Genomic DNA, 16,401 nt, shown 5'->3' with positions numbered 1-16,401 from the left:
AGCCTCTCCCCTCCCTAGACTGATTGTGGCTAGAGCTGGTCTTGAGTGAGCCCAGTCAGGTGACTACGGTTCTTCTGGGTTACTGATTCCTATAGTTGTGTGGAGTCTGCTGAAATGACTGTTTGCCCTCTTCACCTTATTTCATAACCACCTCTGCCACACCAAATCCAGTAGATTCTGTGTGACGAGTTCCACAGACTGAGGCGATAGCTTCAAAAGAAGGAGGTCTCCTGGAAACGGTTGTGGAACTCTCAGCCGGAGAAAAATACTGAGCCGTAGTTCTCATGGAAATTTCGGTTCTTCTATTCTTTTCCCATATTAACAAAATGTTCCTGAAAGCCTACGTTGACATTTCAAACAAAAGAAATAAGTGAGAAACCTTCCCCTGAGATGTGGTCACTGACCGTGACCTTGTCTCTAGGAAAACCAGCAGCTTTTCGAATTATTCACGTCATTCACGTAAGTACAAATAGTGTTGATAAAAAACTTTCCCAACAAAATTTCATCTAACTGAACATGTGAAATCAAGAGTGAATTTAAATGTTTGGTAAAAAAAGTTTTTAATAAGAAAAAGTCAAAATAGCTCCATATTTCAAAGACTCACAAGAACTGTGTAACAGATATCAGACAATTGTGAACTAGGTAACAGATGTCAAACAATAACTGACCATAAACATTTATTAACCTGATCTTACAAATAGGCGGTTAGCTGCAGTTAGCCTTGAATGATTTTATGACTTATTGTTTTGAGTAGCCTTGGATAAGTTGTGTGTCTCTGTGCCTAGTAACGATGATGCCATCTGGATATTGTTTCACTGAACACAAACTCTGAGAAGACATTTCTTTTATTATAAAAGGCCTTGCTTGAAAGCTGCAAAATACACTCAAGATTCAAACTGCCTCTGTGTTTGTTTCTGTTTGTCACCACCGAATCCTTACCCACCTAGTCTTCAAGAACCCTCATCCCAGGGACCCCCATACCTGGCTGGGGTGGTCGGTAGCAATCCTCTCCTCAATATTCCCAGAGCCACAGATGGCATGGTGTAACTGACTTGTTCAGGGCTGTGGCCAAGTACAGCTTATTTTCTGATTTTTTTTTTTTTTTGGTTTTTACGAGACAGGGTTTCTCTGTATTGTTTTGGAGGCTGTCAGTCCAGCCTGACCTCGAACTCACAGAGATCCGCCTGCCTCTGCCTCCCGAGTGCTGGGATTAAAGGCGTGCGCCACCACCGCCCGGCTATTTTCTGAATCTTGGACAGCCAAAAGTTTCTGCATTCACCAAAATTAAATTTGCTGTGCCTCGTTAGCATGCTTCCCAGAAGGCAAACTTGTTTCTGTGTCAGGAACATCACAATTTCACCGCCTAGTGCAGAACAGCACAGGATGAATTCAGCACTAGGCTGTTGCTGGACTGACTGACCGCTGACTCCTGAGACACCCATTTTCTTTCCAAATCCCAAATTCCTGAAATGCCCTCCCCCGGGACAATATTGCTAATAGTGTAGATCTGGATGTTTGACTGGCAATATTGGAGGTCTGTAAAGGAAGAATGAAGATACTCTTTAGAGTGACTGCATCTGCATAGTGACGGAAATGATTATCCGCCTTCCCACGATAGCTCTCCAGAGTGAGTTACTCTGTCCTAAGTTTCAATAGTTCATATAGGAGTAGACCATGCCCCTGGAACTTCACTTTTATGGTTAAGTAGTGCTACTTGCATGGAGCATTTTCTTTTCATTTGTTTTCTTTGACACAGCCACTCAGCATCTCTATCGTGTCTCCATGTCTCTTATGTGGTCGCTTTGAGTTATTATTATGCTTATTGCATTTTTCACATTTTGTTTCATTTCAGTTTGGCTGTTTTCAGTGTTTCAAACTACTCATTGTATTCATATTTCCTTCAGGCATTTGTTGCCCGCGGATCATTTTGCTTCTGTTTTTGAGTTGACTCACATGTTTTACATGCTTGACCATCTTGACCATGACTTAGGTTTTTGAGTTCTGTATATCGCATATCATTTAAATTTTCTCTCCTTAGGGGTTTAGAGGTTTGGTTTTTGTATTGAGCCAAGGGCATTTTTACCTTTATTTTAATTTGTATTGAAAATTTATAGAGTGTCCTTTGTCTTTTGCTGTATGTTTTTAACCCCGGAGGCTGGTATCCCAAGATGAGAAGTTAGGCAGGAAAACTTGTCTCTGAAGGTTTCATAACTCAATGTGGGGTGCAGCTCTGGTCTAGGCTGCAGCAAGCGTGTGTGGAGTCTGTGCAGAGCTGGTCCAGGGCAGCCTGACAGCTGGAGCTAAGGGGAAGGCGGCGGGAGACCGAGTGGGAGGGGCGGGTCCCCAAAGAAAACAGCTGGATGGATTTAGGAAATAATTAACAAATGGAGGGCGCAGTAGCCGGGTTTAGAACAAACACGTAACCGTAAGCGGGAGTATTAGGCGGGGCCCAGAAGGAAATACTCCAGGAACCACGCTGAAAAAACCGGGAATGCGACCATTCCCTGTTGGACTCCGGCAACCGCGCGCTGCAGACCCGGGTGCGGGGGACACGGCGGGCGCCGCGGGGACCTGGAGACTCCGGAGCCGCAGTGTCTGCGCGGGGCGGACGGCCTGGGAAAGTCAGCGTCAGCAGCAGCGCAGTGGCGGGAACCGCAGCCCGGCGGCCCTGGAACCTCCCAGGTCAGAGGAGCCGCGGGGCTGGGACCCGGGAGGGAGGGGCGGGGCTGTGCCCGCTGAGCTGCTCACAAGGACAGGGCTTTCAAAATTCTGTCGTGGATATCGTTCCGTTGTCGGCGAGTTTGAAATCCTATGGAGTGGGTCTTACCGTGATTTTTTTTTCACTTATGAATGTCAGACTCTTCTGTCATGAAGTAATTCCTAACATAATCTGGTAGAGCATTTGCAGTGTCTGTTGCTTGCAAACCGGGTTGGTTCTCTTTGCTATCGTGACAGTTCCAAAGCTCCTGAAGTTTAAAATCATCCATACTTTTTGTTTTGTTTTGTTTTTGTTTTTTGTTTCTTGTTTTTCGAGACAGGGTTTCTCTGTATTATTTTGGAGCCTGTCCTGGAACTCGCTCTGTAGACCATGCTGGCCTGGAACTCACGGAGATCCTCCTGCCTCTGCCTCCCCAGTGCTGGGATTAAAGGCGTGCTCCACCAACGCCCGGCTCTATTTTATAAATTTTAATAAGATTTTCTCAGGTTATGTACAAGAATGCTTCTCAGATCTTGGTGCAAATTTCTTAAAATCTTTCTGGAACATAAACATCATTTTCCATTTCTTCACTGTATCTGAATGAGAATATGCTATCAGTTAGCCAATAATCAGGTTATCTTTGTATTCTCTTTTCTGTCCACTGTTGATGTCAGCATTCAAGGTTCTTAACACTTAACATTGGCGACTACTAGGTTTGAAGACTTGCTTCTATCTTTAAGACGTGAGCACACTGGAGCGTGCTGATTGAAGTTTGAGAAGAATGGGTGTTTTCTGCTGTTGTGTAAATAATTCTCTGGAGTGCTGCTAGGCATTGTTGGTTTTCTGTGCTGCTCAGGGTCGCCTTTGTCAGTGGTGGACACTGAAGCTTCCCCGCATCACTCTCTATTTGCTTTCCACAGTTTTGTCATTGATTGCTGTATGCATTAGGAAACTTTTTATAAAATGCATTCCTGTTGATTTCTGGAAATGTAGTGTTTTATTATTTGTTAATATTCTTTGTTTTGTGTATTTATAGAGCTGGCATTTCCTGTTAGACGCCATAATTATGACAAGCCCTCCTCACAGAAAATCTTTTTAAAAATTCCTTACTCTTAGCCCTTTGTATCCTTACATTTGAAATAAATACTTTTATAGGAAGTGTATATATTTATTTTAGGGTGTTTTCTCATTTTCTTTTGAAGTTGTAGCCTATCACCAAATCTGAATTGAAGCATATTAAACATTCACATTTCCAGAAGTCACTGAAAGAAAATATACACACATAGGACTTGTTAATTTTCCTTTTTTTTCTGAGTTTTTTTTCTATTTTGTTGATATCTTGGGGTATGTTTCATTCCTTTATAAACGTGAGTAACGTCTTTTCTGGCTTTTCTCCTTTTCTTGTTTGGTTGTTTGGTAAACTGCACACAGTCCTGCCTGTTGTCTGAGTGAGTTGGATTCCCACTGTGTATGTGTGTTCTTCTTGCATTTTCTTTAGTGTTTGGTATTCTTTAAGACCTTGCGTGGGGACTCTGACAAGGTAGAGAGGTGTCCATTATATGAACATTTCTTCATGAATAACATGTGGTGCATGTGCTCTTTACATTTGGGCCATGTCAAAGCTTTCGTGCCTTGTTACTGTTTTGGTTTATTTCTTGATTATAATATTGTTTTGCATTGTTTTAACTTCTTGGTAAAATCTGGGTATTTGTGTATCATGCTATGAGATGTTTACCTATTTCTCCATTCTGTAGGCCATTTCTTCATACTTTCAGTTATTACCATTTCTATGCAATTTTTCAATTGCAGTCAGATTTCACCAATTCAATGGTTTCCACCTATTTTCATTCTTTTATATGATATTTACCTTTCCCTACACCACTGGTTGATGTGGCTGCCTATTCTGTAACCCAAGTTTTTGTCATTTTGGTGAAATTCAGTTGGTCACTGCAGGTTGGATTTTTTTTTTCTGGGTCTGCAGCTCTTCCTGCTTTAGGTGTCTACTCTTCTGTCACTGCCATGGAGCAGTTGTTCCTGTGGGTCTGCAGTGTCATTGAAAGGATGACTCAAATTTCACTCTGTTTCTCCGGCCTTTCTTTGCAGTCCTAAGGTCTTTGTAATTTTGCAATTTGTAAATAGTACAAATTTGTCGGAGTCTCCTTACTGCACCTGTGAGTAAATCATCGGTTGCTTGATTGTCATGGGTTAATCATGTACATCTTTTACATTGTCATTCTGACAAGAATGCGTTCTCTTCCATGTGCATGCCTGTTTTTCCCATGTTCCAGTACCATCCTCCACTCCTTCCATGAATTTAAGTTTGTATTTTGTATGTCTCTTGTGCTTGGTTCATTTCTTTTTCCTTTTTAAACTCTTCTTTATTGTTTACTGTTCATTTTTAATTAAATGAATAGAAGCAAAAAGTGTATAAATCTTCTCTAATTGTTTGGGTTGCATATATGAGAAAAGCAAAAGTTCTCTCTCCAAATAGACATTGATATCTCCTCTTAAGCTGTACTTGTATAAATTTTGTAATGAATAGGTATTGATATATAATGATTTCATAGGTTTCTTCACTCACTATTACCCCCTTGTCGCCTTCTGTCCCATCCTTAGGTAGACAAGTGTTACACAAATTCTAATTGGTCTTAATAATAAAAATCCATTGGTGGCTCATGCCTTTAATCCCAGCTCTTGGGTGGCAGAAGCAGTCGAATCTCTGTGAGATCGAGGCCAGACGGGTCTACAGAGGGAGTTCCAGGACAGGCTTCAATGTAATACAGAGAAGCTGTCTCAAAAAAAAACCAAGATTAATAAAAATAAAAAGCCAGAGTCAGACATAGGTGTTAATGCTGAAAGATCAGAGAAGCAGAGCAGCCAGCCAGTAATTCTTACCTCTACTGCGTCCTCAGACCAGAGTAATCCTGTCCCTACCAATCCTCTGACTGAATGCCGTGAGCTCTCACCTCCTGCCTTATATTCCTCTCTCCACTCAGCCATATGACTTCTGTTTCTACCTCCCTAGTGCTGGGATTAAAGGTATGTGACTCCCATGTATTGGCATTAAAAGTATGAACAGCACCTGGCTCTGTTTCTCTTTTAGACTGAATCAATCTTGTATAGCCCATTGTGACCTTGAAATCACAGACATCTGTCTGCTTCTGTTCCTGGGTGCTGGGATTAAAGGTGTGTGCCATCACTGCCTGACCTCTGACTAACTATTGGATAACTACATACTCTGCTCTTCAGGCAAGCTTTATTTGTTAAAGCACAAACACTGAAAGACCTCGGCATCAAAGTGCCGGGCACTGAACCGAACCCTCTGCCAAGAACCGGGGCCAGACCACTGGCTGCAAATGCAAGAGGTGATTTATTGAGTACACAGGCGCCTGCGGATGCTACTGCAACTCGAGTGCAGAGCATACCGGGCTTTCAGGGAGTACAATATTTATAGAGTTTCAATGGTTACATAAGTAACAGGCATTTCATTGGCTCATCTTGGGGGCAGGGGTAGTTCCCATGGACTAAGTTTCCTGGTATTACTTTATGAAAGACCCAGGCACGCTTCAGCAATTATTATCCGGGTCCCATGACTACTATGGTGATCATAGACACAACTGGGGGCAAGGGTAGTTGCCAAGGACTAGGTGTCCTGGTATTGTCATATTATCCGGGTCCCATGATTGCTATAGTGATCAGACACAATTGGGGGCCAGGGTAGTTGCCAAGGACTAGGTTTTCTAGTATTGTCATATGAAAGTTCCCAGCACGCTTCAGCAATTATTATCCGGGTCCCATGACTGCTATAGTGATCACAGACATCCTGTTTTGAGGGTGAGACACCTGGTCTGGGTTTCTTTCATTAGGCAACGGCCTGGCCTTACTTTTCTTTTCCTAGGGGGTCCTGGGTAGGGGTCTTTCAACACAATATCGTCATAGACATGTTTTCTTCCCAGTTGTCCTCATCATATTTTGTGTATGATTTGAGCAGAATTCTGCCAGGTAGTCAGGCCTAATATCTCTATAATACCAAGTAGCATGTCACATGGCAAGAGTTTTGCATTACCCTGTAGGTCTTAAAATCTCTTACTTTGTTTCCTGTAATATTCTCTGCCATTTACATGTGGGAGTATGGAATTCCCATTATAGCCTTTACATTCAATTGTCCCCACTATATGATGGGTTACAAGTCTGTGCAATAGCTGTTGTCCACTGAAAATGTTTCTTAGACCAAGGCTGAAAGCAACACCAGACTTTGCTGTGATAAGAATCAGTAAACGGCAGGTGAATCTCTGTGAGTTCGAGACTAGCCTGGTCTACAGAGCGAGTTCCAGGAAAGCCTCCAAAACAATACAAAGAAACCCTGTCTCGAAAAACCAAAAAACGAATCAGTAAACGACAGTTTGAATATTTGTACATGCAGTAGAATGTCAGTAGTGGAGCCCCTCCTAGGTTTTCTGACCTTTACCATCACTGATTTTTGGCCAGGCGGCCTAGGTCTTGCATGTATTTTCTTCTGTGAAACTGGCCTCAGATCAAACCAGAAAGTCTTCTGTTATCCCCAAAAGAGTCTTGCCACTATGACACTAAAGGGGGTTTGTTGCCTGGTCATTTGAAAGTAAAGCACACAGGATCCAAATCTGAGTGTGGCCATTGATATCTCTGCTCCCTGCCCAAGACTACATAGCAGTGTTTTGACATTGTAAGTGTTATTGCCAGGAAGTCCAAGATATTTTTGGACTTCTCAGCATCTTCTTGTTGGTATGTAGAAAGAGTGATTATGCAGTTTATGAGGAGATCTATCAGGTCTTAACCTTTTTCATTAGTATTTCTACTTTTAAATTGCAGAATTCTGTTTCTTATCAAGAGGTCCCCTTCTTGACTACTGTCCTATCTGTCTTTGAACTGTGTACTCATTGATGCAATATTTGGAGTGAAGAAGACATCCTTCTCTGTCTTCTGATTAGAGCAGAATGATTCCAGCTGTCCTGCTGTAGGTTAAGCTTTGTGTCTTATTGTCTTAAATATGTTGAGTGCATTGCTATTGTTCTTACATCCTTCAGAGCTTTTATAATGATCAAGTGTGATATTTTGCCACAGGCCTTTCCTGGATTTGTTGATATGACCAGCTTTCTTCTCACACTGAGTTTACATGTTTGGTGTTTTGCATTTATCAGTTCATGTGTGTTAAAACAGTTGTACATTCTAGACATTAAATCAGCTTACATTCCATTTCTATGTAATTTAGACAATCTCTGTGTTCATGTTGATCCTGGAATCCAATTTGTGATTTTTCTTTATATATATTACTTTGGGCTCATCTGCATTGGGTATTTGGGATCACCTGCTTTGGGTGTTGAAGTAAAGCTACCTTTGTATGGTGACTTTCTATCATTCCTTTTCTTTAGGTTTTATGCAATATTCTCCTTGTCGTGTCATTAAAAGTTTTGTCTACAGAAAAAGGAATCCTGTGCTGATCTCCAGTCTGAAGACACTGTTAGAGGAAACCCCTCCTGCTTTAGTCTCAGCAATCCTTAATGCCTTTTCTAGTTTTATAACTTAGAAGGTTGAATCATTCACTTGTGTCTAGGAGGTCATCCTTTTCTTCTTCAATTCAGGTTTTTTTGTTTTGGGTTTTTTTTTTTTGCATGGGATCATCTACAGTATTCTATAAGGTAACTCTGATGTCACTGGGATATAATGCAATATCCTTTTTTTCAACTCTAGTTTTATTAACTTGGGGATTCATTCTTTTAGTTTGGGTCAGGTGAAAAATGGTTTATCAGTACTTTCGCCAATTCACAGAAACAAGTCTGCTTCCTTGACTTGTATTGTTATCTAGTCTCTATTTCATGAATTTCTCTACAACCTCCCTAATATCTGTCTGTATATACTATTTCAGATTGACTTGCTCTAATGTTTGTAAGCACTAGCCATATTATTAGGGAAAAATATCTTTTACAACCAGTGTCTATTGCTGCCAAAACTTCTCAGTATATCTTTGTCACCCACTCCTGTGACATTGTTTTTCATTAGCGGACACTCTAAAAAAAAGTGTCTTCAGTTCTTCATGAAGGAACAGTTCTCATTGTCCATCGATTTAAGTTTCCATAGCAGCTAATTAAGGAACAGTAAACCGAGTGATGGAGATGCGGCTCAGAGCACATTATTGCTCTTACGGTTTCCTAGTTCACTTCAGTATACATGTATGGTGACTCAACTCGGGTTCCAATGGATCTATTTCCCTCTTATGACTGCTGCAGGCATTCATGCATGAGGTGCATAGACCTACCCATAGGAAAATACCCGTGCATGTAAAGTTAGAATGTATAAACCTTAAGAAACAGCAACAATAAATGATCTAGAGGTGTTAACATAAGGCTCCGAGATAACAGGACAGAAAAGAACTGTCCCGACCTGCAGGACACAGTCAACAGGGGTTATCCTAGGAGGAAGACAAACGAGGGACAAGAGACACAAAGAATGGGAGCAAGACTAAGTGACTGCTGATCAAGCTCTGTGTGTTGAAAAACTTCGGACCAGCTTAAGTAAGGGAATGAGGCAGGGGGTTGGGGCATTAGAATGGAGAACATTGTTAAAGGCAGGAAGCATTAGGCATTGGATTATCTTTGGTGCATAGCTTGACTGCAGGGTGTCACCTGAGAAATGGCTTTAGGCTGAGAAATAGAAACTTAACTGAGACCTGGTACATGGGAATTTCCTGAGGCCGGTACTTGTGCTTTGGTATGAAGACTCATGGTTCCCAACAAAGAACATGGAATTGTCATGATGACTATAAGATTAAGTGTGAAACCTGGATATGAGATTTGAAAGTGCCAAACTGAAGAAATTAATGTCATGTCAGCAGTATGTATTGGTCTTTATTGTTATGGGAATTTCATTCATGGGTATATCATGTGCTTGATCAAACTGAGTCCCTAGCCCTCGCTGTAATTACCCAGTCCCATAATGCTTCCTCACATTTCCATATTCACATTTTAAAAAGTACCGAGTCTATGGCAGCTTAGCTGTATGGGCATGAACCACATCTCTGAAGAACACTGACTCTGCCTCTTCCAAGGCCAAGAGTTACCTGTCATCTGTCAGGTAGTTATGTGGTGATCCCTTTCCCTTCTGCTGGAATTTGAGCTGGGTTAATCTTATGCATATCTTTGCATACACGCACAGTTGCCATGGAATCAGTTCTTCAATAACAGTCATGTGACATACTGAATCCAGATCAGCTGTGCCCTTACTGTAATTTCATCACAACCTTGAGTGCCATGGTTAATAAACAAACAGTTCATATCACAGCCTTAGGGATCCATTTTCAGCCTGGAGGGAGTCACCAGTCAGCTGGGCAGCAGTGGAAACCACAGCTGGCATTCAGGCAACTGGGGAACTTCCCAGGTCAGAGGAGTTGCATTGCTGGGAAACAGGCAGTAACAGAGCTAAAGGTATGATCTATTTTCTGCTGCTGTTAATAAGATCATGGAGACTGGTATTTTGCCTTGGATAGCATAATTCTGTTGGTAAAGTTTAGAGCATGTGAAGTTATCCTGATGTTCAAAGTCATCTTATCATTGGCGGGGTATTTACAGAAACATGATCTGGTAGAGAATTTTCATTATATGTTGTCTGCTAATACAGTTCTCTTTGCTATTGTGGCAGTTACAGACTCCTGGGATTTAATTCCTCCATTCTTTCTAACTGCACTGTTTTACCATTTCCCTATTCAAGAGTGTTGTCAAAATGTCTAGGTTTACCCAGTAACAAGGCACGAACTGTGACTCAACGATCCCACGTGGAGTTTTATTGGTGGACAGGGAAGGAAAGGGGGGTGAGAGGTAACCAACCCGAGCAGAGCTGAGAGAGAGAGAGAAGGGGGGTTGGAGCTGACTTACAAAGGGGATGGGGTACATGCACACTGAATCCCCAGATGAGTAACATAGTGATGATGTAGCCGCGTCACTGGGCGTGCCTGGCCATCAAGGGGCGGAGTTAATAAAATGTCTGAGTCCCTACAAAGACAGTGGCCTTTCCCTATGATCTCTAGGCATTCTTAGAGAGCTTTTTACATATTAGTCATATAAGGCACCACTGTAGATTTTATTGAATCAGGAAGTATATTTTATCAGCTTTGCAGCTATGGTTGTAAACTTAACATTTACTAAGCAAATAATTTCTCCTGTTAATTTTCCATCTGGGACTTTTGCAAGATGGGATGCAAATGCAGCTTTCAGAAATATGGTTTTTTGTATATAGTGCTTAATATTATAGCCTAGAATCTGGAAAAGTGCTGTATGTATGCCAACTGTGAGAGGATATTGGGTCACACTCTCTTTATACAGTTATGACAAGCACCATAGGTTAGGACAAAGTTCAAAAGCATCTGTTAAATAATTATTGCCACTCAACTGTATGAGGAAAATTGGCTCCAATGGTCTCTTGTCTCTTTTTTTCTGGAAAAAAAAGAGGACTCTTCCCATAGCACACGCCCAAATTTGTCTGGTATTGCTTTGTTTTGGCTTTGTTTTGTTTAATAAGTGGATCACTCTGTTGTATCGGGCTCGCTTCTTCCCATATATACCAACCTGGTTCCTCAAGAGATCTGCCTGCCTCGCCTTCTGCATGCTGGGATTAAAGCAGTGCAGAACATAGATAGCTCAAACACTCACTTCTTTTGGTTTTGGTTGGTTGGTTTGTTTGTTTTGTTTTTAGTACTTCTTTTATTTTTAATTTCATAATGCGTTCGCAGTCATTGCTGTGACTGTGAGCTGCTCTCGGGCGGAGGAGGGCAATACGTGAACCCACTCAGCTGACTCTGATAGAGATGGGATTTGCTGGAATTGCAGCATTCCTCCTCCTCAGGATTCCAGCTACAATCATTCTGGAAGTATGTGAGCTTTGTGTGAATGAGTCTCCCATCTCATAGTGGAAGGTGAAATTCTCAGAGGAGAAAGTGTAAGGTAGAGCTCTGAGGGGAAAGGCTTTCCCAGTGGAAGTGTTACAGTTCTGAGGGGGAAGGTTTCTCCAGTGGAAGTACTTCATCACTAAGGAGGAAGGTTTCCCCAATACAAGTGTTACAGTTCTGAGGGAGACTACTTTCCCACTGCACGTGCTTCAGTTCTGTTCCCATGAGGGAGGTTTCCACAACACAAGTATTCAAAGACTTAAGGGAAAGGTGTTCTTACCATTGGGAAGCAAGGAATACCACAAAGTCACAGTGTGCAACCAAGCTCACACATGAGGTTTATTGAGAGGAAAGAACCCAAGTATGTGTCTGCCTCTGCTCTGGCAGGAAGCATCATATAACTGAGCAGAAAGGCAGGGTTCATACAGTATTTCTTGGGCACAGAACTTTCCACAGTGGGGATTGGTAGGTTTTCAAGTCCAGAACTTGGGATTTTTTGGTCTATAGGACAGAGCTCGGCTACCTGTATCCTCAGGCACTGTGTGTGGTTATTAGGGTTTTCTGTGTGTGGACTCTCACGTGGTCCTCGGTGGTTGGTGCTGGACAATAGCATGCATGCCTCAAGGAGCTTATTTTTCACCTTCTTTTGTTTACTATTGATAAAGAATCAGGGATGGGGAGAAGTTAGTCTATCTGTGGTGCTTATTATCACACGAAAGTTCATCCATTTGTCTCTAACTCAGGTCCCTGGAAGATAAATTCAAGTAACCCTGATTCAGTAACACCCCCCCACTCAAAAGTGTACCGCCATGTCTATATGACTAACTCCTTCTATTTTGTTTCTGTAAGTTGCTTACACAGATACCTAAAGTTTGTTGGGGGTTGCCTTTGCCATTTAATTGGGCAGAACAGAACAGGTTTCTGCTTGCTTGTGTAGACATTGAAGATCTTCTTGTGGTTTTCCTCTTTGAAAAGCCTTTCTCTTTCCGTGTATGCATGATAATCTCAAATTTAGCTTAGACATTGTTATCCAGCCAGAAGCTTTAATCAAGGAATCTTTTCATTTATAATTGGATTGAGTCTATGGTCTTTTGCCAAGAATCACAACCTCCAGATTATGACTGTGTGTTCATATTGGAGACAATTTCCTATCTTTAGTTGGAGAAAATAGCATTCTCCCTGCCTTCTTTTCCTGTCACTATGGTAGCTGTCCTTTTCCTGCACTGTGAGTTTACGACACTGTTATTTATAATTTCCCTCTTGCCTTGTGATGTCATATGAAGAGCACAGAGCAGAGTTATTCATGTATGATGCACCCCCATCTCAAGGCTGCAGCATGGTTTTTGGGTTCTTCCTCCTAGAAAGCTCCATTCTCCAGGGCAGCTATTGTCTGTCACCTGCCTGTCATGACACTGTCAGTCCTCTAATAACCCTTATCTTCTCTGTCCCTACCTCCATTGAAAGCTCTTGTGCCTACCCAAAGGTCATTTGTGGAGACTGCTTGAACTTCATGTATTATTATGCTGCTCTTGTTTAATGTATATGTTAGGCCATTGTGTGAAGAAAATCTACTTCTCTGACTTGAGCAGCTTTTTACTCCATGAAACTGCTTTGCCATTTTTTTTCTAGTTAATTTCTGTACTCTTGAATCTCTTTCAGTGTGTGTTTGCTTATTTTTAAATTATTAAGTATTTAATCATGCTTTCTTTTTACACTTTTATTTAGTCTTTCAAGTTCTCCAGGGATGCCCTTGATCCACTTTGTGCTTATTTTTATTTAGGGTAAGAAATATGTCCCTAATAACACTTATCTACACATGGATAATCATTTTCCCAGCAGAGAATATTCAAAGGACTCTCTCTTTTCCTGGGTTTGTCTTTTGACATATTCAGCTTACTTAACCTCTCTGCTTTGTGATTCTTTTTGGAATCTGTTCTGTTTAATTTTCTACATGTTTCTTTATTTGTAGATCCATACTGTCTTTATCCTTCTGCCTCTATATTATGGTATATGATCAAGTCCTTTGATACACCCCAAAATACTCCTTCTTGGGGATAGCTTTGATATTTCTGACTTTCCTGTGTCTTTGTAACTGTTTCCATATCTACTTTTGTGGAAAAGATCAATATTTTCCTTATAGGATTGCATCAGTTATTTTAGTTGCTATAATAATATAACAATGTGCACTATAATTTTATGTTAATTTGACAGAAGCTATAGTTAATGGAAAGGAGGGAACTTCAATTGAGAACATGCTTCTATAAGAACTGGCTAGTACGTATTTTCTTAAGGAGCGATTGGTGGGTGAGGGCCCTGTCTAGTGTGGGTAGTTACGTCCCTGGGCTGTGGTCTTTTATTCTGTGAGAACCATGATGGGGGATGTCTTTCTGTATATATGTCTGTCTTATTGGTTGATGAATAAAACACTGATTGTCAATAGCCAGGCAGGAATAAAACACTGATTGGCCAGTAGCCAGGCAGGAAGTATAGGCATATCTACCAGACTAGGAGAATTCTGAGAGGAAAGCAGAGAGAAAACATGCTGGATTATAGGTTAGGCACAGCCTCGTGGCAATACATTGTTTAGTAGAAATAGGTTAGTAATTAAGAGAGAGCTAGCTAGTAAGAAGCCTAAGCCATTGGCCAAACAGCTTATAATTAATATAAGTCTCTGTGTGTTTATTTGGTGTAAAGTGGTTGTGGGACCAGGTGGGAAAGAAACTCCATCTACAAAAGCAGGCTGAACAAATCAAGGAGAACAAGCTAGTAATCTTCATGGCTTCTTTATTAGTTCCTGCCTCCTGCTTCCTGCCCTGTTTGAGCTCCTGTCCCAACTACCTTCAATGATCAACAGTGATGTAGAAGTGTGAAGCAAATAAAGTCTTACCTCTCCACCATGCTTTTTGCTCGTGGTCTTCCATTTCAGACGTAGACACCCTCACCAAGACAAACAATATACACCACTGTATTCATCAGTCAATGTTCTTGGAAGTCTATTTCTTTCTTTTTTCTTTCTTTTTTTTTTTTTTTTTTTTTTTTTTTGGTTTTTACGAGACAGGGTTTCTCTGTATTGTTTTGGAGGTTGTTGGTCCAGCCTGGCCTCGAACTCACAGAGATCCGCCTGCCTCTGCCTCCCGAGTGCTGGGATTAAAGGCATATGCCACCACCGCCCGGCTGGAAGTCTATTTCTTTGTGTACTGTTATTCTTTTTTCTTTTTTCCTGAATGCCTTAAAAGTTTTGCCCAGATGGTGGTGGTACATGACTTTAATCTCAGCACTGAGGGGGCAGAGCCAGGTGGATCTCTGTAAGTTCAAGGCCAGCCTGGTCTATAGAGTGAGTCCAGGAGAGGGTCCAAAGCTACACAGAGAAATCCTGTCTCCAGAAAAAAAAAAAACAGTTTCTTCATAGAAATAAATTCATCATTATTTAACATTATTCTTAACTCTTTTGGAAGTAGCTTGAATGTCTTTAATTTCTAAATTACTTCATTGCTTTGCAATTGTCATTATTAATAAATAGGAAAGGTAGTGGCATTGTGTGTTAGTTTTGTTCTTTTTAATTATATATAAAGTACTTACCAAATCTAAGATTTTCCCACGGTGAGTGTGGTGACTTTTGTGATCACATCATCATTAAAAAGGAATTTGGTGCCTTTCTTACCTGTTTCTCCTTAATTCTTTTTGGTATTCAAATTTCCCCTCTTCTCCCTTACGGCTCTGGATTCAGTAAGACTGGAGGTTGTATGCAATTCCTCCCTTGGATTCATTACGACTGGAGGTTGTATGTATCTTCTCCCTTGGATTCAGTAAGACTGGAGGTTGTATGCATCTTCTCCCTTAGATTCAGTAAGACTGGAGGTTGTATGCATCTTCTCCCTTGGATTCAGTAAGACTGGAGGTTGTATGCATCTTCTCCCTTGGATTCAGTAAGACTGGGGATTGTATGTGTCTTCTCCCTCGGATTCAGTAAGACTGGGGATTGTATGCATCTTCTCCCTTAGATTCAGTAAGACTGGAGATTGTATGTGTCTTCTCCCTTAGATTCAGTAAGACTGGAGGTTGCATGCGTCTTCTCCCTTGGATTCAGTAAGACTGGAGGTTGTATGCATCTTCTCCCTAGAGTTTTGCTACTAATGCTACTCATTTTTCCTCCGCACTGTCCTCTTGGCATTGGTGTAGCACACCTGCCCTTTGCTGTGTTCAGTTTTATCTACTTCTTCCTGTTACCTTTGGGAGTTTATAATAAAGTCTGTTGGTTTGTCTTTTGGCATTTCTGTTATACCAGGATTTTCATATCGTGGGGCTTATATTTGTCATGTGACTTTATTTATTTATTTAGTATTCTGGTTGGTGATATTACTGGTCCTAATTTGTTTCATTCTAGTTAGAAATGATAGTTCAATGATTTTGTTTGTTGAACATAGTTTGTCACTCCCCAGCTCTCTCTATTCATTAATTCCTTATATAAAATGCATTATTTGCTGTGTTCTCATGGATTATTACTTTCTGTTTTTTTTTCCTGTCCACACTTTTTCTTTAATGCTGGCTCACAGTGCAACATGATTGAGGGACCTGTGCTATTTTATAGGCTTCTTTCTGTGCCCTTCCTGCTCCATGAATTTTAAGAGCCCATGTTCCTGGGTGAGGTGATAAGGTTCATAGTCAATTTCTTTCCCCATTCTAAATATGTCTTTTGACTCTCTCCTATGTACAGGGATGTTGATAAGTTTTCTGGTATCATTTTGGTTTTAAGTTTTTAAATGTGGTTTGGCATTGTCTATAACAGAAT

At 41.1% G+C, this 16,401-nt stretch overlaps 1 protein-coding gene across 5 annotated transcripts in view; it reads left to right on the top strand.

Annotated features, from left to right (window-relative positions):
* Positions 1-16,401, top strand: part of LOC106022619 (zinc finger protein 501-like) — a 31,187-nt gene that overhangs the window by 8,299 nt on the left and 6,487 nt on the right. Inside the window, exon 1 of one of the 5 annotated variants that reach the window (XM_040734105.1) lies at positions 1,193-2,682. The exons of 3 other annotated variants lie outside the window; for them this stretch is intronic. The gene's annotated coding sequence lies outside the window, so the exon portion shown is untranslated. Of the gene's footprint in view, positions 1-1,192; positions 2,683-9,930; positions 10,156-16,401 lie in introns of those variants that run through there. One more of the 5 variants, XM_040734106.1, reaches the window with a different exon arrangement.

The sequence above is a fragment of the Mesocricetus auratus genome, unplaced genomic scaffold, assembly GCF_017639785.1.
Source record: "Mesocricetus auratus isolate SY011 unplaced genomic scaffold, BCM_Maur_2.0 Super-Scaffold_100037, whole genome shotgun sequence".
NCBI classification, from domain to species: Eukaryota; Metazoa; Chordata; class Mammalia; order Rodentia; family Cricetidae; genus Mesocricetus; species Mesocricetus auratus.
This window is presented reverse-complemented; position numbering and strand designations above follow the sequence as displayed.